Source organism: Petromyzon marinus, chromosome 20 (genome assembly GCF_048934315.1).
Source record: "Petromyzon marinus isolate PM22_M1 ecotype Great Lakes invasive population chromosome 20, UKy_Petmar_22M1.pri1.0, whole genome shotgun sequence".
In the NCBI taxonomy this organism is placed as follows: Eukaryota; Metazoa; Chordata; class Hyperoartia; order Petromyzontiformes; family Petromyzontidae; genus Petromyzon; species Petromyzon marinus.
In genome coordinates this window covers 12,519,568-12,546,968 of record NC_133686.1, presented here as the reverse complement: position 1 = coordinate 12,546,968, position 27,401 = coordinate 12,519,568, and the positions used below count along the sequence as shown (strand labels likewise).

Below are 27,401 nucleotides of genomic sequence, written 5' to 3'. Positions count from 1 at the left end.
CACTCTCACTTCACACTCACTTTACTCTCACCCACACACTCTCACTTCACACTCACTTTACTCTCCCACACACTCGCACGTCACTCTCCCCGCTCTCCCGCACCCCGCCCGGGGTGAGCGATGTTCTTCTGTTTGCTGTCGCCGGTCACAACATTTTGACAGCGGGGCCGCCGCGGGCCTCTCAGCCCACGCGGCAGCGGCGGCGGCGGCGTCTCGGGACCGCGCGTGCGGGATGCGCAGCCTTGGCCGCAGCTCAAGAATGCGACGCCGAGAGATTTACGAACTCCAACAGCTGACGGAGCTCTCTCCCTTGCCACGCCGAGAGAGCGGGAAGGAGGTCGCTCGCGCTCCTCCTCCTCTCCCCGCACGCAGCTGCAAGCGCCCTCGTTCTCGGTGCTCTCTAGCGCCATCCGTTGCCCGTCTCACGACCCCCCCCCCCCCACGACACCTTCCCCGTCCCTCTCCACCGCGCCGGTGCATCGTCGGTCGGCCCGGGGTCACGTCCCGTGGGGGGGGGGGGGGGGTAGTGGCTGGGGGTCGCGGCGGCGGCTGCACCCCCACGCGGACCCCGCTCCGCCGCCGCCCCAGCGCGCGCCGCACGAGTTTTTGAGAGAACCAAGAATATGAATAAGCACACGCACATTTCGGCATCCGCGCGATCAGGGGCCATCCATTGAGGATGTACGCACAAATCTGTCAACATTTGACCCTTCCCTCCTCCCTGTACGCACGCGGACTTTTTACACCCCCCCCCCCCGAATCCTATAGAACGGCCGATATTTAATCCACGCAGAAACGATCAAGGATCAATAATATTCACGTGTTTAAGCAAACAGATAGTCCACTGTCGGACGATCTAACTCATTTGAAGGCCAACGTAGACAAATTATCGAGGCTTCACCCCCCCCCCCCGTTCCGTTTCCTATGCGTACAATGTCAGTAGACCCCCCATACGTAAGCGAACACATTTGGGTTAACCCCCCCTCCCACCTCCATGCGTAAGTACTACAGGGATGACCCCTCAACAAAAGGGGGGGGGGGCGCAAACCGTACCCTGCGGCACGCACACACATACACACACACATATATACACACATACACACACATATATACACACATACACACATATACACACACACATACATACACACGCACACACACATACACACACATACACACGCATACACACGCACACACACATATACACACATATATACACACACACACATACACACACGCACACACATACACACACGCACACACATATATACACACACACACTCAACAACAACAACCGCCATTCGCCACTAAGTGACGGTGACGTCACCACAACGCTTGTGCCAGGCCATGTGCACCTTTAGGCCACGTGAAGTGTCGAACGCCCGCGGGCAGGAAGGTCACGGGACAGACCCAGGTGCCACGGGTCGACACACACACACGCACGCACATACACACGCACACCACACACACACACACGCTCACACACATACACACGCACACACACATACACACGCACACCAACGCACGCACACATACACACGCACACACGCACAAACACCCGCACATACACACGCACATAAAGCACATACACACGCACACATACACACACACGCACACACACATACACACGCACATACACGCACACACACATACACACGCGCACACAGACACACACACATACACGCACACACACATACACACGCGCACACAGACACACACACATACACACTCACAGACACACTCACACACGCACACACACACACGCGCACACACACACACACGCGCGCTTCGTCTTCACGGCACAGACCAGCGGGGTGAAGTATGGTCAACTACAACCCCCCCCCCCCCCCTTGTCCACGAGCGACACGGCGCGCGAGGTGACCCGCGATCGCACGGCGACTTGAGGAAGCGCTCGGGCATTGTGACACCGACTCACGCACTCGGTAGCAACACGCAGAGTGGTTTGCGCGCGTGCGCCCCACCCTCCACCAGCACAAGCGACTCGCAGAGTCCCGAGCAGCACGGCCGACGGCCAGGGTGGTTTTCCCGTCGCCAGACGCCGCGACTACCCCCGCAACGACCCTGGGAGGCACGGGCACGGCCCGTCGGGGACACCGCGGACGAGAAGACGTCGCGGGCTCACCTGGGCACGTGCCACGTGCCGCTTCCTTTCCTCCCTCTCTATTGAAGCTTTTCTTTCGTTACGGCGTGAAACGCATCACCGTGTGAGTTACTGTGTGGGTGATTATAATAAACAAACAACGTAATAACGAAGGCATCACCGGCGCTACAAGCGGGTCCTCACCTGGTAAAATAAAACATCACAAATGATCGCTCAACGAAGTTTTGTGGCTCATCGTCAGCGTGGCAATTCAAAGCAGCCGAACGGCCCTCCCCTAAAGTTCGTCTCTCAGGTCACGCGCTTCGTGTTGGACGCTGCGCGTAGCACGGAGACTGAGCGCATTGCCTGGCGCCGCCTTGCTGGGCCGAGGTTCCAGGTGGGTCGCCAACAACCTGCCGCTCCAGAACCGCACGCGGCCTCTTTGCGGACTGCTTCGCCACGTTCTTCACATGCGGTTGCGGCTCTTGCAATGTTGAGTTTCTTTTGCCGGATTGAAAAATAAAATGTCACATTGGTTGCCGACCCGTGGGCTACAGTAACACCACAGCACCTTCACCTGCCAGCGCCGACCGGTACCGATGATCGCTCAGATGACGGTGTCGATACCCACGCACGACCGAGCAGCCGCAGGTGACACACCTAACGCGTTATAACGGCGCGACAGCCACTTGCATCGGCCTGACAAATCATGCACTTTTAAATCTAGATGGAAAAAAACTCATTTATTTAGAACTGCTTTATGTGTGTCTGTTTGTTGTCCTTCCCCCACACCTCCGATTAGTATGGTCGGCTACGCACGGTGCGAAAGAAGTTCAACATAGTACAAACTAAAGGGGATAGTTAGACCCTGTTATATATATACATGGAGTGCTCCGATTCATCAAGGCTTTGGAACTTCCCCGTGCCGGATACGGCGAGGACAGTGGTTCTTAACCTGGGGTGACCGCTCCCTCTGGAGGTGCAAGATTGCCCTCTCTGGGGGGGGGGGGGGGGGGTGCGAGACATGCCAGATTTTTTTTAGAAGGTAAATCATCGAAACACAAATTAAGCACGGACACGTAACAACTACTTTGTTTCATCAACCCCGATGTATTCATTAACATTGTACATTGTTTAAACCAAAGGGGTGCAAGGCTGCGGTAAACGTTAAGAACCGCCGGTCTAGGACAATGTGAACGTCGTGGCACCGAGGGCAGTGCAAGGCGGTGACTTTCCACCAAAGGCGCGGCAACTTGTCAAAGCGATTGAGCATGACGTCACGTGAGCGACTGTGACGTAGCCTCCTGCAGGCGCACGTGGGGGGGGGGGGGGGACAGCCGAGGGTCCCTCCTCTTGTAACGACGCCTGTCAGGCGCTCACCACGGCCACCACCACCACATCGTGTAAACGCATTTCGTGTTTCCGTTCGATAGTAATCCACTGAGACGGGGAGATGCCTTCCTTGTATTGAGATTTTTCAACAATAACAAAAAATGAAAATCCTTAAAATTACCTAGGTGCGCAGTAAATGTGATTTAGGGACTCTGCCACAAGTAGCGATATTCGCCTTAATTGTTTCAAATAAGGATGATGAAGCTGAGAGGATCGGCCGAAGTGTGGTGATGATGAAATTACCAACACCTAAAGCATCTGCCGGATATCGATTGGAGGGGCATTTCTGCAATTAAATGCCCACGCAAACGAGCGAGGAAATGGATTCCCAAAGTTAGTGTGAATAGCGACGGAAGCTCCTTCCACGTCTCTTAGCTGACACACGATATCCGTGTTTTAACCTGCGTGACATCTACATTTTGCCAGGAGAAGCAAAGAGTTTGACCTTGAAACCGTCTTGCTTACCCGCGCTGCAAACGCTCTTGGAAATTGTTACCTTCTGTGAAAGTGCTTAGAAAATATGAAGCAAAAAAAAACCCGGCTAAAATAACCTTTTCAGAAAAAAAAAAACCCCTTGGTAATATAACGTATGACCCGTGCAACTTGGGCAATGCTACAATTAAGCAGAGTAATGAGTTGCCCTGCTCTCCGTGACAGATGCAGTTTTCCTGCTAAAATCGCTAAATGTCAAACTCTCCGGGAGCCACCTCTAAAGAGAAAAGGTTGTCATTTGCTACTGATTGAAAAAAAAAGAGAACGACTTGCAAAAGGTCACTATTCCTAATCTCGCCAAGTTAGGGCCGCGGCTGCGGGATCGTTGCTCGGCGAGGGGGTTCGCAAGGCACTTGCCGTGCTCGCTGCTCCACTTGCGCTTTGTTACTGCTGCACGCGTCCGTCCGAGCGTAATGGTTTGGTGGGACTGTGACGCGTGTGTTCAAGACCAGAAAACAAGCAAGCAAACGTGCATGTTTCAGCGTCTAGAGGGCAATAATGCGTGGCATTTTAGCTAGATCATCGTCGATATTATTAAGGGTGATCCAATTTGTCCACAATTAAAAATATAAACGTTACCTGTTTAGCCTGGCATTCACAGATTAAAATTTAATTAGCGTCACTAATTGTGTGGGTGTAGATTTAACGCAATTACAATTTAACTGTGTGGTTTTAATCTTCATGGAGGATAATCTAGGCACAGGGGGCATGGTGTTAAGAAAGGTACCTTCAAAGAAATAAAGTTTTATCGATTGATTTTCTTGAAATCTAAATAAAGTTTTCAGGGGGAATTTTTATTTGATATTAATTGTTCAATTGTTCATCTTTAAAGTTGCTCATTTAAAGAAACAATTCAATGTAAGTGCCTGCGCTATGTATCAGTATTTATTATTCTGCCTGTTAGCAGTGTGAGACAATGGTAAATAAAATGGCCGCTTTCACGTGCAACAGACTGACGACTTCTCTCCGTGAGGACACCCAACTGTTCGGGTAGTTTCCCCATCATCCACGGTCAAGGTCAAAATCTCCCGCCTCCATCTCAAGGACAATCCACATTACTAGGGCATTTCACGCGAACCACCATTTCAGCCGCGCGCTGCCATTGTATTGTTAAGAGAGGATTATCTGACGGTATCGGGCTGCCTGCTATGTTCCGTCTAGATTAGTGCGTCTGTTGTCTAATGTTATCCCCTCGCACCCCTGGGTGGGGATTAGATGAGACTCCACCCTGTTCATCCCAAGGTTTTCCACTCTGCACACTTCAGGCATGGCCAGTGCAGAGTTAATTGCGTGATTGATAGTTCTATAAGCGACTCACGTTATAATCGAATGGTTCCACCCGATGGTGGGCACACTAAAAAAACCTGTGCTGGCACATTTGGCTAATTGGGGTGGAGTTCAGGTCAATCCCTCCGAGTGAGGCTCGAAGTCACGATGCTTGGGGCATGTAATTTGGTGTGGGTGCAACCACCAAATAGGGGTGCAGATACAATGGAAGAGCTCGCTGGATGAACGAAGCCAAGCTTCCTCCACCACTGCTGTTCTTCCTCCACAAGGAATACTCGGAACAAGGCACGGGACGCAGAATCTCGCCGCGTCCTATCCCTTTTGGCAGGGCTACCTTGGCAACGCCAGCCCACTTGTGTATCAGGGGCATACATTCACATCCCCACGCAGTGACCGCTCTGTGTACGGCGTGGAGACGGACGCCGTCTACACAGTCAAACAAGCATCGGGGGGGTGGGGGGGGAGTTGTCGCCTCCCTTGGTGGTGCAAAGCCAGCGGTAATAATTCCACGTTTCCATGGTGGGGTCCCGGCTACAGGATTACGACTGTTAGCTTTCTGCAAAGTGGATTTTGATTTACTGACCCCAGAGGGATTGACGATGAGCCGAGTGAAGTTGCAGCCTGGGTTTGAATATACAACTTGTATGACTGTGAATTGAGCACTCTGCCGACAAAACTATCCAGCCCAACATCGTCTCTCATGAAATATCCTATTCATTTGATTTTTGGTGTAGACTACAGCACACAGGGACAATATACAGGATGGCCCAAAAGTTAGGACACATAGGGTTATATTTATTTTAACAAATCCCATGGGGTTATTTATTTTAACAAATCCCATAGGGTTATTTTATTTTACTGCGTGGACTTCCAATAACATTAATGCACCCATGAATAATCTTTTGAAATTAATTTAGCACTTTCAAAAAAGATGTCAGGTATAATCTTTGAACATTCATCAATTATGTTTAGCCCAAATTCACTCAGGGTGCTTGGTCGAGTTTCACAAACGACGGATACCAGGTGCCGACACTGGAGGAGGAACACGAGATATTAATAATGACAACAGATAAAATATTAAGTTGAACAATTCAAATGTTTTCCTGCAAGGATTAAAATAGATGAAATAGCCCTGTATGTCCTGACTTTTGGGCCACCCTGCATAATTACATATTTTTTTTAATCCAGCAGAACATAAGGTAAACATAATTAATATCAGATATTATACTGTATTCCCTCGTTATTTACGAACTTTCTATCCATGATTTTGGCTATCTATGAATAGCGTCTGGAGCTCTACACGCCTGCGTTGAGAAAGGAAGTGATGAGATAGTGATGATATTAAGGGAAGATGCAGAGCACCGTCATAATTTAAGGTAAGTTAATTTACGAACTATTACTTAACATTTTTATATTTATTTACTTTGTTTATAATAATCAATTCTAATTTGTTTGTGTCATGATAATTTTCATGTATTTGATAGCTTATTTATTTAAGGTAATTCATTTAAAATAAGATACTTTTTTTAGAGTAATATCATTATCCGCGAAATGTGCTATTCACGAGCATCTCCGTCGCGAATAACGTGGGAATACCAGACTGCATCACATGCAGCCCCTGTGCTGCGTCTTACATATGAGGCGCAGCAAATGCCACCAGGATGCACACCCAACTTGCATGGTGGAATTTACATCACGTATTCTACTGTACGCTTTGCTTTCTCGGCGGTTCACCGGCTGCCATATTCTCCGTCCTCCCTGTGTTCTCTGCCCTTCATTTCCAGAACCACCTCCTCACTGCACCTCCTCGCTGCAGCGTCCCAGTCCTCGGCTCCACCTTTCGTTCTCATCCTCTCCTTTCCTCTGTCTGCGATCTCCTCCTTCATGAAACCCACCAACGTCTCCGCGAGCCCAACCATTTGGCGGACGCTGCGGTAGGCAGCGGCGCACACGGTAACAAAACGGCTCAACGGGTACGTCAGTAACAACACCGTGCGTGGCCTTAAACAGGAAAAAATATATATAAGCGACGTTTCCGGGCAATGGCCCTTCTTTATGGCACGCGGTTATGTCATAATTTATATGCTGCATAAATTATATAGCCCGCATATATAAAATGTACCGACGGTCATGGTGAAGTATGGTAAACAAAACAAAAACACAACCGACGTGGCATAGGCAAGGAAGCTATTTTCCGGCAGCGGTTTTTGCGACGGGCTGTGAATTTTTATTTTATATTTACTTATGACTTATGTGTGTGTGTCAGTGCGTGCATTCATCTCCAACTAATTGCACAATAAGCTTAAAACTATGTAAGGAAAATATAATTCTACATGCACGTATAAAATGTCACGGCCTTTTCCAAGGACGCAAAAGCACAGTCTTTTATATGCATGTGTATTTGCGTGCTGCATTGTGGGGTTGCTCGCTGTTGGCCAGACCTCTCTCGAAGATGATAGCGGTGCATCTTGTCGGCTGTCACGTTCACCGTGTAGTGTATGCAAAATGCTCTCGCTGTGGGGAACGTGCAATACGTTTCACTCAAGCAACAGACAACATTGAATCACAACATTTTTTATTGCTCGCTCTTATTTTTTGGACCGTTTTAAGCCCAGCGATAATATCAAACATTGCATACTTATTCGCCGCTATGTTCTTGGCGGTCTACATATTAGGGCGCCACGCTGGTGAGCTGTTAACTGCCTCGCCTGGTATACAGGAGGTCGTGGGTACGATCCTGACCCTGATGCCTGTATCCTTTGAGTTTGCATGTTCTCCCCGTGGTCGTTTGGATTTTTCTCTGGGTCCTCCGGTTTTTCCCTCCACATTTAGAAACATGCGTTTAGAGTATTTGGCTGCTATACATCGTGATAAGCCACTTCGTTGAGCTATCATTTGTGGCCAGGTCGCTTCTGAAAAAGACCTATATAGCTCAGTGAGCCTTACCTGGTAAAGTAAACATCGTTTAGTTTCGTTTTAATTTAAATGACTTAACTGTCCCAGTGGGGGATACTTAATCGTAAGTTATTAAACAAATTGTATCCAATCGCGATCGTTCTAAAGTGATCGTTATCATCAGCTTATACATGGCCACGAGTTCTTCCCGCGTCAGTCTGCAGACCCAGATGCCCAGTGCCGAAAACCGCAGCGCTCTCAAATCCATCGAGGAGCGAGGGGAAGGGTTAAGCCGGCGCTTGCATCCCCTGGCAAGCGCCGGCCACCCTTAGGCCTCACAGAGGTGCTGCCCAAAAACGATGCTGTCAAGTCACGTGACTAAATTTCAACTGATCACACACATTTTTGTAAAGAGTAATGTTAGATATTTTTTTTTACTTTAAAAACAACATTAGCTTGGAACACTTTTTCACGTTGTGAAACGCCGTGGGTTTTGTTGTTATACTTGTCCTTTGCAACAAAGGGGAATTTTGTAACATTGTGTGTCGCAAGCAGGATGTAACTTTAAGTCCATTATAGTTCCACCCCATATTAAACTTCAGCAATATCAAGTGAAGCAATACAAGATTCTATACAATGTGCTCGATTGAACTGTGCCTAAAGAAGAATATACTCATTGGATATACATGCAAGCTGATATCTTAATTGTATTGATAGAATTATTGTAATAAAAATCATTTGAACTCCTAAATGGATCCTTCCGACACCGTGTCGGCTGTGGGGGTTATTTGACCATACTTCACCACACTGGTCAGTACAGCTCATGGGTTAATGTGGGGGCGCCATGGTGTCCTCCCACTAATCTTATTGGCTGAAAACATTTCGCCATGGTGGCGAGATGTTCACTACCTCGCCTGGTATGCAGGAGGTCGTGGGTTCGATCCCGACCCTGACGCCTGCTGCTGTATATTTTGAGTTTGCATGTTCTCCCCATGGCCGCGTGGATTTTTCTCTGGGTCCTTCGGTTTTTCCCTCCACATTTAGCATCAACACGCGTTTAGAGTATTTGGCCAGGTCACTTGCTGTCACCGATGTTGGTCGAGGCCAGCAGTCCAACTCGAGTAGCAGGCTCCATCGTGCTGTATGTGAGCTACTGCGCCGCTGCACCGCTACACCGCCAACACAACATCCGATGGGAGTACTGTTTCACCATAATTTTAGCTGAATATTCTTGCGATTCTTGTAACTCACATCTCATCTCCCTGGAGAACCAGTAGTGAGAATGACCTCCGCGCTAAGAGAAATCAAAACCGGTAATGGGTGAATCAGTCGACGCTCAAAACACCCGTAACCGCCTACGGATCTGACCAGCGAAAGCGTGAACGAGCAAGGCATTTACCCTCGCAGCAATCACCGGGCATCAACACATTCTGGCTCGTGAGTTTGTGTTCCGACAGCGATGCCGCAAAGCCCAACCCCGATTGGTGGAGGTCCACGGTGGCCGTGCATTGGGAACCGTTGCGCAACGATGCTGTGGTGTGAACGCCGCGTGGCTCGGGGAGAAAAGCTGCGCACCTCCCTCCTCGCTAACGACACCGCCAGTCAACGCTGTAAATCCACCGGACTGTCGATAACTAAATGCGCATTACTAATCCCAAAAATCGAAATCACACAATAGCCTCGTTTTAAGCGATTGTACGTTTTAAACAATACATTATTTACCCATCAATACAGTTTGGTTGAAACTAAGAGTTGTGCATTTTACCGTAGAGTTGCGTTGACGTGTACAGAACCGTGTGGTTGCCACGACACTGTGATGCCGGGATACATGGACGATGGACGATCCACCACAATTGTATCATCTGCTTTTCAAAATGTGTTACATTGTGATTATCATTGCTCTTTATACTCTCATAAAGTATTTAATTTTCTGAAAACATTTTTACGAACCAACAAATGCACAATAATTAAAGTTCTGATTAATAATATTTTACCTATTAATAAATTGGTGCTCCGCTAAATGTTTTTTGGAAATAATTGACGGCGTGAAGGCTAAAAGACGTCATCTATTTTTGTAGTTCATTTTAATCAACTCATAATGTTAGTAATGGACGGTTGTGTGCGTCATAAACTCTTAAGCTTGTAAAGTTCACGAGGATTAGAAGATGTATGGCAGGCTGTAAACCGCAGTAGAAGAATGCTTAAGCCATTTTACTCTTACGGGAGGTACAAGAAAGTGCAAACCAATACTTTGAAATGTGAAATACAATTGCAAAGTTATAGGAAACTGATATCATAATTGTCTTGTTGTGAAGATCAATATCAGTGTTGCATATGGTCTTTTCTGTTTTATGGATGTGAATGCTGGACAATAACAAAGACTTTTAAATTATAAAAATATAAAATAATAAAATTCTCACGACGTTTCGACTGCAACACAAGCAATCATCATCAGGTGTGAAAACCACAAGAAAATTTGTTTCCCTTCTATGTGACTTTACCGAAAGAACCAAGAATATGAATCCCTGCAGTCACGAAAGCTTTAAATCAAAATGTAATTACAAAGACTTTAAAGCAAACTTGAAACAACAGCAATGTGTTTTTTTAAGAAGACGTGACGGATATACAAGACGAGTGCCATACATATATTATGGATGGCAGCATGGTACACAACAAGAACATTCATGAGGATAATTAGAGAAAGGCAGGGTTAGATATCTTGGGCGTGAAATGTATGTATGCTAAACATCTTTCGCACCGTATGTAGCCAACCGTGCTAATTGGAGGTGCGGGGGAAGGACAACAAACTAAACACAAAAAGCAGCTCTAAAGAAATGAGTTTTCAATCTAGATTTTAAATTGCGTAGCTCCAGTGGCTTTCTGATATCAGAAGGAAGAGGGTTCCACAAACGGACCTGAAAGTGTGCAATGCAGTGACCATCTTTGTTCGATGGCCAGAAATGCGAGAATACAAGACTGAATATGAATTTGATTTTGACTGCTGGGAAAAGTATAGGTGCAAGAAGTCAGGGAAGACACCGAATAAAGTTACATAAGCAATAACAACTGGATTCAACTGGCAATAATCAAATATCACGGACAGAGCTAAATGGACGGGAGGCCACGATCACAGGCATTTCTGAGGAAGGATGTGGCATGTAGAGAGGATATTTTGTGTCATATCGTGAAGAATAATTTTGCAGCAACCCTGCCGGATACGGCATTTGTTATATTTTAATAACACTGCAAGTTCCATTTTATTATATACTTTTAAATAATTAAATATCGCACGCAAAAAAGCATCACAAAGCAATCGAAATTAACGGCTCATTGTAACGGCACGCGCGGTGTTCTAGAGCACACAGCAAGGGGTGGGCGTGAGTTGACGTTGGCAGCTGACTGGGATTTAGTGTGAAGAACTAACAATAATAATCAGCGACTGTCATTACTGTGAACGTACAGTGCACGCGTACAAAGGCAAAGCTCCGAAACGCGGCGTTTATACGATCAGCTGTTAGCGAGCACCTATTACAGCTCAGCATGCGGGAGAATGGAGGCGCCATCTCTGTCACACCTGGGTGAAAGTAAACCACAAAACGCCAGGTACTCATGTCAGATGAGTCAAGTGAAGGTCAGCAAGAGGAAAGGTTTATGTGTGGACTTGTGGCGTTATTGTCGTTGGCCGAGTCCGAAGCACAGTAGGCAAATCACCGTTTACTCTACCACTTCAAACAAGACAACGATTCCCCCTGTATCCTTTACAGACTGTTGTGGCAAGTGCTGCAAGCGAGAAGCCCCTATGAAAAGCAGGCACGGCACATGAGGTGGGTGGCTAGTACGACGCCCGGCCGCCTTTGTCTCCCTGGTGGCGAGTGTTTGTTTGATATATCTGTGTATATAAAGACAAAGGTGCCCCGCATAGCGTTAACACACGTTTGGGGCAAGTGCTGCAAGCGAGAAGCACCTATGAAGGCCGGCACGGCACACGAGGGGTGGGTGGGTGGGTGGCCAGCAACCACGTCCGATCGCCTTTGTCTCCCTGGTGGCGATGTTTCCACATCTCACGAGGTACTCATTTGAGGCCGAGTCAACATAGGGGAGTCCCAGAACCGGTTCAGATAATCGTCATCGGTGTTGGCCGCAAGCGGGACACAAACTTGGATCGCCGGTTCACGCGCAGAGCGTTAACTGCCGTACTACTGCTCTCCACACGCACGCGTGCACAAGCATCTGGTGCCACGTGGGCGATAAGTTAAATACCTCGCCTTGCACCGAGGAGGTTGTGGGTTCGATCCCGACCCCGACGCCTGTATATATGGAGTTTACATGTCTCACTTCCCGTGGTCGTGTGGATATTTCTCCGGGTCCTCCAATTGTTTTCCCTCCACATTTAGAAAGATGCGTTTATGGTATTTGGCTGCTATACATTTTCACCTGATAAGCCACTTTCGTTGAGCTATTATTTGTGGCCAGGTCGCTTCTGAAAAAGAGCTACATATAGCTCAGTGGGCCTTATCTGGTGAAAATAAAAAAAAAACATTTTCGTTTATGCAGTTTAGTCTATATTTTAACCATCCGAGAGCCTCATAAACAGGGCATCAATGGACTCCCCAAAATGCATGCGAGCTGACTGCACACGATGTAGAGGTCTATCGCGGGCACCCACACCGTGACAGCCATTCAACCTGGCTCAAGAGTGAGATGTCAAATATAGCAGCATCACAAAGGGGGGGGGGGGTTATGTTAAAGTCTTATCTTTGTGTTCAAATAACCAAAAATAAGTCCTGCAGTGGTGGGGAATTCTATTTTAATAATCACGGTGAGTTCTGTGCATATTTTTTTTTAAGTAATTTGCGTCTATACAAGTACACTCATACATTTGAGGGGAGCGGTGGCACCGTGATTACCGCACCGTGCCGCGAGATTGGCGAGCCGAGTTAAGTCCCCCAGTTAAGGCTAAAGTCCGTGGACTGAAACCGGTCCTGATCCCCCCATTCACCAACCTGCACTGACCACCACGCTCTGAAGAATGCTCCAATAGCCACGTGACCGACAGGGAGGCCTTCATCAAGCAGTGGATTAGCAACGGATATAGATGATTATTTACATGCACGTCGAAGCACGCAAATAATAGACCACGCACTTTACTGAGCATTTGATATTGACCGCCTTCACTGAGAGACCCCAAGCCAGGATATGAAATTTCACTGAATGCCACCTGGCCAATCATCCGCCTCAATTCTCAACTTCTCTTAAACGTAGCTCATTCATTCATCATAACCTCTCGCACGGACGGCTGCACTCTGATCTTCTTTTCCTTTACCGCGACTTAGCTTTGACCACACCTCAACCCCATGAGGCCCACTTACTCACTCCCCACCAGTGCCATCTGCTCCGTCCGTTACAGCCCAGTCAAAAAACTCTTGCCGTCAGTCGCCGCTCAATGTGTGACCACGTCCTCTCTCGTGCCGTGCTCGATCAGTTCAGCTCTCCCTTCCGCCCGCACTTCGAGCCAATACCGACTTCTTAACTTAAACTCCAAACGCTCTTCCACCAAACACGGCCAACATTGGCTGGCCGTAAAACTGTTGGGGCATGTCCTGTTAGCGAACGCCTACGGAACACGAGGGGGGTGGGTGGCCAGCACCCCGCCACCTTTGTCTCCCCAGTGGCGACGTCTTTACACACCGCACCAGGTACTCGTTTGAGGCCGAGTCGACCTAGGGGAGGCCCAGGACCGGTTCAGTTAATCGTCGCTGGTGTTGGCCGTGACTGAGAATCGAACCCAGGTCGCCAGGTTCGTAACGCAGCGCGCTAATCGCTACACCGCCGCTCCCCACACACACACGTGCAGCATGCACGTCGTCTCAAGCTGTGGGAACTTGGAGCCACCTTATTAAAAACAAAGACATTGTGCGCTTTCAAATGAGCTTCTGTGGCCATCTGGAACGCTTCTTCCTGTCCACGATATTTACTTAAGAACTCTGCATTATATTCTTAGCTCTTTCGGTAAAGTCACGTAGAAGGGAAACAATAAAACAATAAAATATATATAAAACAATTTTTAAAAATTCCCACGACGTTTCGACCATAACACAAACGGTCGTCATCAGGTGTGTCGGTTTGAATAAATTTATTTATTTTCAAACGGTGTAATTATTTATTTACTTATTTGAAAAAACGCTAGCGCCACGCGCAGCGATTTGGCAGTTTATTTAGAAGGACTAGTCCATCTATGTTCTGAGAAGAGGAGGGGGGAGACGAAAAAATAATGTATGCTGTCTGAAAGCCATCGTAAGCGTGAACAATCAATTAAGACCTGAAATGGTTTATCAAATCTTTCCAGTGATTGCTAAGCCAGCATCTATCTTCTCGGTTGAAATTGTCTCTGTGCTTGTATATGTGGATAGCCTCATGAACGAATCTCTCATGGTAGCCAGATGGCTTACAAAGAACCTCTGTCTTGGAAAAGTCAATGTCATGTGAGCCTACTGAATTATAACAATGATCTGCCACGGCCGAGGTGTTGGTCCTACCGTGTTTAAGGTCTGGTTTGTGTTCACGAATGCGGTCCGAGACATGGAGTTTGGTTTCTCCAATGTAACTACTACCACAGAGGCAACTCTGCATTAGATATTGCCAGTTGAATCCAATTGTTCATATTGCTTGTGTAACTTAATTCGCTGTCTTCCCTGACTTCTTGCACCTATACTTTCCCCAGCAGTCAAAACCAAATTCACATTCAGTCTTGTATGCTCACATTAATCGCCATTGAGCAAAGACGGTCACTGCATCGCGCAATTTATAATGCGCTTCTGCGACCGTCTGGAACGCTGTTGCTTCAGATATTAGTAAGCCACTGGAGCTATGCACTTTTCAATCTAGATTGTAAATGTATTTCTTTAGAACTGCTTTTTGTGTTTAGTTTGTTGTCCTCCCCCTGCACCTCTGATTAGCGCGGTTGGCTACGTACGGTGCGAAAGAAGTTCAACATCTATACATACATACATACAGACACACGTCCGATTAGCGCGGTTGGCTACGTACGGTGCGAAAGAAGTTCAACATCTATACACACACTGATACGAATGCATATTAAGTGCGGTAACTAAGAACTCCGTGGTTCGTATAGCCAATGCACATTCATATGGATTTTTTTTTTGCCTTACCAACTATATGACATTGCTTGCAAAACACTGTTTGTGTTAAATAAAACTGTATTGTTACTAACAAAAAACATGAAATATGTGCTTTTGGTGGTGGTGGTGGTGGTGGGGGGGGGGGGAACAGAACAACAGTAAAAGTGCGATAACCAACCGAAGGTGTCCAGTGCGGGAAACCAAACACCGATTTGAATTCCTCGCGAGACTCAACGATGCAAGCTGCCCGAGCCGCCGTGTGTTCCACGCAACTGCCCCGGAGGAAGGACTACCTTTTATAGCCAAAGTAAAATTACAAATCATTCAAACGTCTGCCATTACGTACGTCGCCCTCTCTTGTGTATCCATCTCTGTTTGAGAAGAGAGACCGTAATGCGATGCCCGCTATAGACTGGCGCCCATCATCGTCAGTTTGTTGTTTAAAGCCATGGCCCAGAGCCACCCACGTGTAAGAGTGCCAACCAACGCCGCTCTAAGCACTGAGCAGCACTTACACTTTCAATTGTACTTCTCTACTTAAAAACGAGTGTTTTATCATTTGGAGAGATGTTAACTACCTCGCCTGGTATGCAGGAAGTCGTGGGATCGATCCCGACCCCAACGCCTGTATAATCGGAGTTTGCATGTCTCTCCTCCCGTGGTCGTGTGGATTTTTCTCCGGGTCCTCCGGTTTTCCCCTCAATGTTTAGAATCAACGTGCGTTTAGAGTATTTGGCTGCTATAAATTTCCACACGATAAGCCACTTCGTTGAGCGATCATTTGTAGCCAGGTCGCTTCTGAAAGAGAGCTATGAAACTCAGTGGGCCTTACCTGGTAAACTAAAACATAGTTTAGTCAGTTTAACACGTAGGCTTTCGCAACCAATATCATCCATAATACAGGTTTTGGGGGTTTGATCACGTAAATAAAAAAAAACCTGTATTATGGATGAAACATAGTTTAGTTTTGAGTTGTAGTTTATTTGTATCAGACCAGGATGAGGCGTTAGACCAGATATGTAATGACATGAAACCCAGTTTATCCAGGAGGCCCACAGCACCACAGCAGCAGCAAGGCTTCATTACATCCCAGTGCTGTTCTCAGCCAAGGATTACAGAGACCCACACAGCGTCCTTCTCAGGCAGGTGCGGTGTAGATGCGGGTTGGGAATTGACGTCTGCGTGGAATGAATTTGCTGAGGGTTTCTCTTGCTTTGGAAGTCAGCAAATGACATGTGGATTTTGATCATCATATCCTCCGTTTCTCCTCCATACAGATTAATAATACCAAATGCTTCTGTCTGCTCGGCACGCCATCCTGAACTCTTCGAGACCAAACAAACGGCGAAGGTCCCAGCACCGCCAGACTTGAGGCTCGAATTACTTTCACGTGAAAAGTCCAAAGGTCAATGGCTCGATGCTCAAACATTCTGTCCTGAGAAAAGAGTTGCTTCAGCGGAGCAGCGTTATCTACGGAAGCCTGAATGCCACTCGCAGTGTGCATTGAATCAAGATCTATCAAAGGCAAAGATCCCCCGTATAGCCTTAAAGACTTTCGGGGCGAGTGCTGTTTGCGAGCACCTATGAGGTGAGTGGTCAGCACCACGCCTGGTCACCTTAGTTAATCTCGGGGAGGCCCAGGACTGTTTCAAATTATCGTCACTGGTGTTGGCCGTGAGCGGAAATCAAAGTCGGTTCGATGGGTTTTCAACGCGCAGCACACTAGCCGCTGCACTCCCGCTTCCTGCTATAAAGATTTATAATTACACACGCAAGTGTTTAAGATCAAATACACACTAATTCTTATCCTTGCTGGTTCTAATTAGCAGTTGTCATTAATTAGCTTTGCGATGAAAATACAAACACAGAAGCCTCATTTTGAGCATCGATGTTCACATCATAATAGGTGAAATAGGAAAATATAAGACAACATTGTGCAAAAATATGCAAAGTATTAATAAAAAAACATTTTTTAAACACTTGAAAAATGAATAAAGACTAATTCACGAATATCTTTTACACGTTCACTTATAAACATCAATTAATAATATTGTAATTTTATAATTTCTACTTTAATATATCGACAGCAGTTGTAAACATTTGCAAACATTTATTTAATTTCAGGATGAAGATCACATTTCACGGTAAAGAATATTGTAGTTGCACTGAAGGTGCAATATTATTCTGCATTTCGGTGGCAATGTATTGCAGTACTGTCTGCAAGGTTTTTGTTTATACAACTCATATATATAGTACAGTATTTGATGTGCAGTGCTGTTTGTGTGTGTATGCAAACTAAAAACTATTAAAATGAAACTAAATGTTTTTTTCATTTACCAGGTGAGGTCCACTGAGCTATGTACCTCGCTCTTTTTCAGAAGCGACCTGGCCACAAATGATAGCTCAACGAAGTGGCTCATCACGTGGAAATTTATAGCAGCCAAATACTCCAAAGGCACGTTTCTAAATGTGGAGGGAAAAACCGGAGGACCCCGAGGAAAACGCACATTGACCACGGGGAGAGAGACACGCAAACTCCAAATATACAGCAGCAGGCGTCAAGGTCGGGATCGAACCCACGACCTCCTGCATACCAGGCGAGGTAGTTAACATCTCCTCGTGACCGTGGTGCTCAGTCGTCAAGCAAGCTCTATCTGACTGAATAAAAATGATCATCATACTTCCCTCCATTTGGCCATCGCTTCAGTGACATCTCTCTCTGCCCGTGCATCCGTCATTAATGGCAAGCGCTATCCCGTGGTGAGCATGCAGGGCTGCATTAGATGATGTGTGACGTCTTGTAATCATCCAATTGAACGAAACAACTTTCCAATTGGCTCACAATAACGTGTGCAGTCGTGATTTTTGTGTGTAACTAATTTAAAAGTATTTAAATATGTATTCTTAGCTCTTTCGGTAAAGTCACGTTGAAGGGAAACAATAAAATAATATATATTGTATTATTTTATTGTTTCCCTTCAACGTGACTTTACCGAAAGAGCTAAGAATATGCATTACTGCAGTCACGAAAGCTTTAAATCAAAATATTTAAATATGTGTTAATTTTCACAAAATGCTAATTAAATGTGTTATTATTCCGCACCTCCGATTAGCACGGTTGGCTACGTATGGTGCGAAAGAAGTTCAACATACATACAAACATTACGTGTTATTGTAATCTAACTTTTGGTAATTACAAATGATTTATTTGCACGATGCCAGAAATCACCGCTAAACTGGAATGGTTCTCCTCCAAATCAATCTGTCTTTACACCATTTCTACCACTGATACATTCCACAAAAACCAACGTGAAATACGAAATAGTTCAATCAGTCGTGGCAAATAAATAATTGTGAAAGGTTTGAATAAATATTTAAATCCAGCATTGCCATTAAGTACCGTATTTATTACTCGCTCGCCTCTTGTCGGAGGGCTTGGCGGTTCGAATCCGGCGGGCCGCCCTGGTTATTTCGCGCATCAACAGCAAGTACGACACGCCATCCGTTTCACAGTGCACTGAAGGGTGGGCCGTTAAAGAGGCATGTGACGTCATGCAAAACAAAGAGGCGATCGGATGCCGGCGTCACGGTTCGAATAAATTTAACGAATTCTAAAACGCAAATGACTCGTTTGGGGTTACACACAGCAACACCGCCCCCCTGCCGCGAAACTACCCGCGGATTTACGCTTGTGGAACGTAGCAGCACCGTGGTTTGTGACGACGGTCTTGCGCTATAACAGTAACGTGAATGCATGTACGTATATTACACTTCTTTCGCACGGTAGGTAGCCAAACGTGCTAATCGGAGGTGCGGGGGGGGGGGGGGGACAACACTAAACACAAAAAGCAGTTATAAAGAAAAGAGTTTTAAATCTAGACGATTTAAAAGCGGACAGCTCCAGTGGCTTCCTAATATCGTAAGGAAGAGCATTCCAGACGGCCGCAGAAGCGCATCTGAAAGGGCGTGATGCAGCGAATACCAAATTTACTGACTTATTATGACGATTATCCTAGGTCACAGGTGCCTTGATGGAGCCCTGTAGTTGTATCAATGCGAGATATCTGTGAGCACCGTTCCTTCTGCTCAGGCTGGGGTGAATGAAGTGGACAGGCATTAATGACGATGCCTCAGTCAACCAGGAGCCCTCGGAGGTAATGGCTTTAAACAGCGCTCGGCTTCGTTCTAATTGAATGCACATCATTCACTGCACAATCGCATAAACACGAGCGCTAAAGATGATGAGTTTAATGGGAATTCTCTATCGACAAAATGTTGACCACACGCGGTCTTGACAGTGGTACAAATTTATTTTTCAGACTCTATTAAAACACTTGCCACACATTTCTTATTATTTTTGTAAAGCTTATTAAACTTTTTTTAAAATGTGCAAATGGTGTTATCATGTCCAATATGACTACTGCCGACGACGAATACAATGAGCGTGTTTTAATTAATTTGGACCATGCACAGAAAGCGAATACCGAAGCAACACTGCACTGGCTTCGAGTCCAATCTGCTTTTATACATTTTTGTCAATTCCTGATTGCCAATTTTGTTTTGATTGTGGTATTTAGAAGAAAAACAAATGTAATTCGCAGTGAACCTAATCAACCAAAGCTCTTCCATGCAGTAAATTCTGCCACCTAACAATGCAATGTCACACAATCGTATTCCCGTATTTATCATCATAAAAGGCTCAGCGGACCTCAGCTGCCTCAAGCGAGGGAGCCATTCGTCACAGCAGCACCCCGGTGACAGGGTCAAAAATTTACTTATCTCGACCTTTGAACCTTGTGGGATGGACCTGGTTCATGCTTTTGCAAATCAGAAAAAAAATTGAAATGACAATCAAAGCAACTGCATTAACAATGCGTGCCCGCTGCGGCGCACGTCACGTCACTTTTGGGGGACGTCGCCGAATCTCCTGAGCGCGACGGAAGAGACGAGCAGAATTTTGCAACCGTTAAGAGTATCAACGGGAGAACGCGATGACGTATCATTAAAAAGACGGCGACATTGACGAATCGTCGTCGGCAATCGGCGGCAGCCGTACTCAAATCCGCTGCTGGATGAAGGCCACTCCAGGCCGTCGCCACATCCCGCGGTCCCGTGACGAGGGAACGAGTGCAACCGGTGCGGTGGCAGCGCCGCTCTCTAACGAGGTCACCGACGACAGAGGGACACCCAAGTCCGGTTACGTGACATGGTGTAACCGGTCGGCCTATGCACCCAACTTTGTCTGCTTGTCCAGACCGCACCGTGCAGTGCCGATAAGGGCGCCGAGACAGTCGTACGTTCGTGAAATAAGGACGTAGCAAAAGCTGTTGCTGCTGGATGCCAATTTTTGTATTATTGATGAGCTGAATTGCAATTAAAATTGGGTATCTTTGAGAACCGTGTTTGTGCATGGGCATGAAGTTTATTTTTGCCAATTAAATTATCGTCAAATTTTTACATTCAAGTACAGATAACTGTAAAGTACCCTTCAAGAAATTATTACACATCCTGTGATATTGTAAGATGATTGAAGTGTTGTACAGTATTTTATTGGCAACACAAATTCTCCCACCTGACTTGGCAGACACGATATTGCTCACCGCTTTGTAGCTGCTTTTCACGAACCTCCTTGCAGTGCAACACAGATGGAACACCGACAAACATTCTTTTTACAAATGTATTTTGGGTCACATGAAAATTGTATTCTGGAAATTTTAAAAAAAGTATTAAATAAAATACATGTCATTTAACCATGAATTGCCATCGATAAGTTGGCTTTTTTTAAATCAAACCGTAGAGTTTGATAAAAAAAAAAACGGAGAAAATTCATGGTACAGACGCTGTTAACTTCTGTTAAAAGTCTCCGTGTGTGGTGCTGGAACTGTGCAGGAACCATAGACCAGGCCGGAGGCTTACGCCGCGAAGTGGCCACCGTGTGGAAGAGATGCCCGTCTACAAGAGATGGAGGTGCCTGCAAGTAGGTGTCAATCGTGTCTGTGTGTTCTCTCCTCGTATGAGTGGATGTCCTTTGGGCACTAATTTCCCTTTATATGCGATTTTATATATACAAACTAGTAAAACATTTCAAAGCATGGTCCTCTTGAGTACTGAGACTCAGTAAGATTTTCTTGGGTTACATAAAGGAATAAAATAATACTACTTGGGGTTTTACAGAAAATTGCATTGAAACACACGTCAAAAAGCACACAACATGTATTTTGAAGTTTACGGGTAAACTTTGTTTAGCTGTTTTAACTGATCATGGGCATGAGCGACTGCATTCATATATACATTTGAAATAACGGATATGGGCCACCGATATACAAAACATATCAAAATCAATCATCCTTTTGTAACGGTGAGGCAAAGTCATGAAATATTTGGAATTATTTCATTCTGAGAAAAGGAAAAAAAATTGCGGAACATCCATGCTTGCAAAAAATATATATATCCACTCTCGCAAAAAATAGGCGCATGGTCACAGTCCAACAGACACGGTGCTACCTCCGTCCACTTGCCGCTACGAGCCGGCAGTGGAAATGCCACGGAGTGAAGGTGGCGACCCCACCCAAGGGGACCTCACGGCAAGGTTATGCCAGCCACACTCAACACGGGCGGAACGATGGGCTCAAATCAACCTAGCCACGATCTGAATTGGAAATCTCACGATTGGAAGCCTGATGCAATATGCTGGCAACTTGCTTACTCTTTTGGTAATACAGGGTGCTTCAAAAAATGTGTTAACACTTCTGAGAATTTGCAACAATGCCACAAGAAATGTGTGCTTCTGGGCTGTGGAGATCACCTGGAGTAGATTCCAGCCATGTGTTGACAATAATGGCGAACATGTGCAGACTCTTTGACTTTTTGAAGCTATTAACATTACATTGTTATCATGTTACAGTGTACTATCCGTTCTTTTCCATTAAAAACGATAACATTTTTTTGAAGCACCCTGTATAAATGAGTGAAATCCATTATTTTAGGTGAGGCGTCTTCCTTTTCAAGTCCCGTCTGTCTGTCTGTCGCCAACGACGGGTCCTAAAGGAAGTCCCTCCATTGTGCTCCGTCGTTTAGCAACTTCACGATTGGCTTCATCGCCAATCCCCTCTGCACCTCGCATCGTCGCGCACGAACGACGTTCGGGCTCCAGCATGGCTGCCGCATAACGCTAATTATTTCACAAATACCAGAACGAAAAATAGCCTGTGACTACTAAAATCACACACGGGGTAAGCTTTTCCTAGACACACAGGTCTTCCCACTCGTCAAGAGTTTACCACCATGCAGAAAGCCCAGAGTGACCATGCCGCAGGATTTTATACCAACGCCGGAGACGCGGGATGACACCTTGACCTCGTAATGACCGAGCGCTCAATACTTCTCGTCAATCAGAGCTGGATACAAGTCGGCGGCCGACGTAAGCGATGTTAACGGGGGGTTGCTTCCCTCCCGGGTCACCGCTGGCTCCGCCTGAAGCTCGCACGCGCGCACGCATGCACGCAACCCCCCGGCCAACGGGAATGCAGATCGCAGCGGCGTCGTTTTAGTCTCACGGCGAAGCGAACGCGGTCCCCGGCCCTGCTTAACTGACGTGACTATTTCATCGTAGGGGGGGCGGGGGGATCAATACCGCGCAGCCGATCGCTCGCGTGACTGTTCGGAGGCGCAACGCATGCCCACTCGTCGGACGATCCGAGCGAGCGAGCGCTCGGCTCCGGCGGTCCACCCGGCGAGGTGGCGGCGGCGGCGGCGGCGGCAGCGGCGGGCGGCCGACGGGTGGCACGGCACGCGTGGGAACGTGCGCACGCCGGCCAGCCAGGGAGGGAGGGGGGGGAACGAGGGGAGGGCGGAGACGGGCTGGCACCGTGCCCCGCCCGCACGGGGCGCGCGCCGTTTGGCTGCCACGTGTCCGCGCGGGTACCGGGCTGGCACGTGGCGCGCGTCGGCGCCGCCGCGCCTCCCCTCCTGGCTGGCGGCTGGTGGCACGCCGCGCCCGCGATGCGTGGCGTGGCGTGGCGGGAATTCCCTCTCTCCCGGCGTCGTCGCTGCGACTGGGCTGGCACGACGCCAAGAGCGGCGCCCGCTCCGGCTGCGATCTGCCGCGTGCCACCGCTGACGGCGGCGCGTTGCCCCCCCCTCCTGCCCCCCACCTTGTTGCGTCTCTAATTGGTGGGCGGGGATGTCGGGGGGAGGGTGGCCTCTGAAGCCGTGATCGTTGGCAGGTACGGCGGCAGTCACGCCGAGCGAGTTTTAGTCACGCTGCACTCTGTAGCGGTATTGTTTTTGTCCATTTTTAAATAAGTACGATCTCCACGTAACGTAATTATTTCGGCAAATAACTAGCACGACGCACATCACATGGACGTGATCATCCCTCAATCCCATCAGCCAGCAGCACTTTTTCTCTTCATAATATAGTATTATGAAATTATTACATTACAATATATAATGGGTTTGCCGCATTTAATCGCGCATTAGCTTTGACCACTGTTATTATACACCGCTCTTCTTTACAGAATTGCTTTGCTCTCCATCATTTTGTTTCCCTCTTTTACTGCAAGATTCATCTGGGTACAAATAAAAACGCGTCCCATTGGCTCTCAACTGGCACTACACAATGCCCCCCCCCCCCACCTGCTTCTATTGTTGCATACACGCTGCGGAGGCAAATGCACACTCATTTAGTCACGTCGAACAAATGGCGTTTCCAGTTTACGCTCGTTACCATGAATTAAAACATCTGCGCACAATATAATTTGTATGAGATGAGAATACAAGGAAACAAGCAGCTGAGAAGCACGCGCTAATGGGAAGGGCAGTTACCCCAATGGGCAGGAAGGGAACAGGACGGGCACCCCACTGCAGACCCCGTACAGAGAGTCGCGGGCCATGAAGACCAGAACCGCTTACGCTCCGCGCGAGTACTGCAGATTTGGCGGAACGCAAGCATGGGCAGGAACCCATTTTGGCTTGATCTGCAGAAAAAAAACGAGGTTTCTCCGAGAACATTAACTTACACGGAGAGAGTTATCGAGTGTGTGCGTGGAGGGGAGATCGTAGATAATGCCGTAAACTGAATTACGGGGGAGCGAACCAACTTTATGGAAACCGTACACTTTTTTTCCCGTATCCGACCCCTCCACGTAAAAAAAAGAAAAACATTCTTGACCCATCCCCTCAGCCACACGACTTTCTGGGAGTACATGATTCAGCGAGATTGGTTCGCAAAACTCCGGAGCACGGTTTCAACATCGGGTGTCTCATCGGCAGTCAGGCTCGCTTGAAGCAATGCTGGCAAACTGCCAGATGTTTACAGGCGAGGACCCTCCCTGTCAGCTATGGGTAGACGCTTTGCCGTTTATTCCGTCCCCAGCATGTCTCCTGCCCTGTGAGACGCTCGCCCCTCGGCAGCCGCTACACAAAGGCTGCGAGTCTTCACACGAGACTAAGCGCCGCTTAGCACGGGGGCCATTCCGTTGTTTTTGGATTATCCATTTAAATTCCTGGTCAAATGCTGAGTCAATTAAAACACAGTTAAACATGGCGACGCTGTTAATCTGCAGGCAGCTCAAGTAAAGGCAACGTCTATAGGCGCACAACTTAGAATTGTAATAAGCAATTAGCTGCTCGTTAAAAAAAATGCGCACGCATTAATACGATGGAATCGATTAGATTTTTCTTCCAATATTAAGCAATCGCAATGATATTCACTGCCATTTTTTGGCGAATACTTCAGTTTATTTTCCTTCACGATGAATATCCCGTAGCGTTAAGGAAATAAGAGCAAGCCATTGCGCCTGCTGCTAAAATGTGTGGACAAAGTGAGCCCACGGCATCGCCGACAATGGCGGGATGGAGCAACGCTGTGGCCAGCTCAGATTTCCCCTCTCTGAAAGCCTGCTTTTGGCCTGAATTTCTCCGCTCAGTCAGAACTGGATACCTTCACAACAAAGGTTTCCTGTACACGTGTATAATACCGTACTGTACCTACAAAGCCTACGGGGGGCTCCAAAACCTTCCTGGACCGCGGTCGACCGCCGCCAATCCTCAACACGCGTCTGGGCACCACCATTCTGTACGAAATCTGGTGTCTTGCGCACCAGATATGACATCCGCTATAGCTCCGCCAATTAGCATTTCTGGCTATGTGCGGCGCGAAAGAAGTTCAACATGCATACGCCTCTCACGGCCGAGTGGAGTGGCGGCGGTGCACGGACCACAGGGTGCGAACCACCGCTCTCATCTCATGCGTGCAACCATCTCATTACGTTAGAGGCTATAAACCTGACAACCAGAGAATTCTGAAAGGCAACGTGTTTTAATTTGGGCCCCAAACATTATAGAGCCTGGGGGGGGGGGGGGTTGGCTGCTCTTACTCCCGAGTACAGCGTCAGCCTAAATATCTAAAAGTCTCGTGCTGCACACTTACAATGCACGATCCTCATCATCGGTGGACCAAGTAGATTGCTTCCCTTGGAGTGTGACGCCAAAGCCGACAGCAAGCGGGTGCAGCGTGCTACCGGGGGGGGTGCGTGTTGCACGTCGCTGATTGTGACCGACTAATGATAACCACATTCCCAACGGACTATTGCCACAAACGATTCCACTTACTGCAGTGAGTCCAAAAGGACCACCACCCTCTTCACAACGCCCTGTTAATATGCTGCAACGTGACAATGTTTGAGCTTCACTTGCACGATTTGAAAAAGCTAAGATCAATTATTTTATTTACCAGCCCTTAGCACTTTTTCAGAGGCGACCTGGCCACACATGATAGCTCATCGATAGTGGCTTATATCATCACATGTGGGAATTCATTGCAGCAGCCAAATGATCTAAACGCGTGCTGTTGTTTCTAAATGTGGACGGGGGGGGGGGGGCAATAACCGGAGGACACGGAGAGAAATCCCCATGGGGAGAGAGAGAACACGCGTACTCCAAATATACAGCAGGCATCGTCAGGGTTTGTGATCGAACCCATGAGCTTCCTGCATAGCAGGCAAGGGAGATAACATTTTGCCACTGCAAGATGATCTACATCATCGCAAATCATTTATGTAAATTGCTGTAGTGTTAATGGAGGGAGAGGAGGTAAGCAGTGGTTGCAGAGATCAGGCAAGCTGAGTTCAATTCCCGACAATGGCAAGTGACCTCTGAACCCGTCTCGGGCCTCCCCTTCACTTCACATACCAGCCCTGATCATGGTACGTACGTATGCCTGTATGTATGCGTGTTCAACTTCTTTCACGCCGTACGTAGCCAACGGTGCGAATCGGATGTGCGAAGGACAACAAACTACACAAGAAAAAACGTTCGACAGAAATGAGTTTTCAATCTAGATAATAAAAAATTGGCATAGCTCCAGTGGCTTCCTAATATTGGAAGGAAGAGCGTTCAAGACGGCCGCAGAAGCGCGTCTTCCATGACAAACTCGCTACGGGAAATGCTTCATCCAGCAGTGGTTTGACAAAGGGCTTTAACTCTCTTACTGATATTTTATCAGGGCATAATACATTCATCCTGTCCGAATTCCGTGTTAGGTAATGTTGAATAATAAAAACATTGATATCCATAAACAATGAGTTGTTGGTTAACATGAGTGGCTTTTCATTTAGGCAGGGTTCCAATCTGTTCACACACACAGATAAAGAAACGATCCACAGCACAACAACACAAACATGAATGCTGTTGTTAGCGAGCACCTATTAAGGCTGACATGACGCAGGACGGGATCGTGCGGCCATCACCGTGCCCAACCCGATTTGTCTCCCAAGTGCCGACGTTAGCACCCTCCTCCGCACCAGGTACCCATTTATGGCTGAGTCGACCCAGCGATTGGCCAAAGACAAGTTCAACATCAGAAACGCTCGCATCTGATGTTTAAGTTTCTTTATTTTGGTATAGCCCTGTGAGCCATTCGGCTCTTGAATCAGGTGCAACCACAACAAACAAAAAACCAAAAACACGAACAAGAAAACATCTTAAAGTGACTATGTGACTGTGCAAACAGAAAATCCATGAAAAAACAGCAAAAATATTCCCGAAAAAAAAGCACCGTACACCAACGCTGTGTGCAAAAAATCCCAGTGGGA

General features: G+C 47.2%; 1 protein-coding gene and 1 long non-coding RNA gene across 8 annotated transcripts in view; one reads left to right on the top strand and one right to left on the bottom strand.

The window, feature by feature from the left end:
* Window positions 1-27,401, bottom strand: part of LOC116944082 (zinc finger homeobox protein 3-like) — a 462,441-nt gene that overhangs the window by 223,638 nt on the left and 211,402 nt on the right. The window lies entirely within an intron of this gene.
* LOC116944086 (uncharacterized) overlaps window positions 1-27,401 on the top strand; it is a 50,762-nt gene that overhangs the window by 15,519 nt on the left and 7,842 nt on the right. For 2 of the 5 annotated variants that reach the window (XR_012942375.1, XR_012942376.1), the window contains exons 2-6: window positions 7,057-7,245; window positions 16,584-16,894; window positions 17,647-18,066; window positions 19,397-19,460; window positions 21,196-21,283. This is a non-coding gene — a long non-coding RNA (uncharacterized LOC116944086). Of the gene's footprint in view, window positions 1-7,056; window positions 7,246-16,583; window positions 16,895-17,646; window positions 18,067-19,396; window positions 19,461-21,195; window positions 21,285-27,401 lie in introns of those variants that run through there. The other 3 variants (XR_012942373.1, XR_012942374.1, XR_004403042.2) reach the window with 3 other exon arrangements.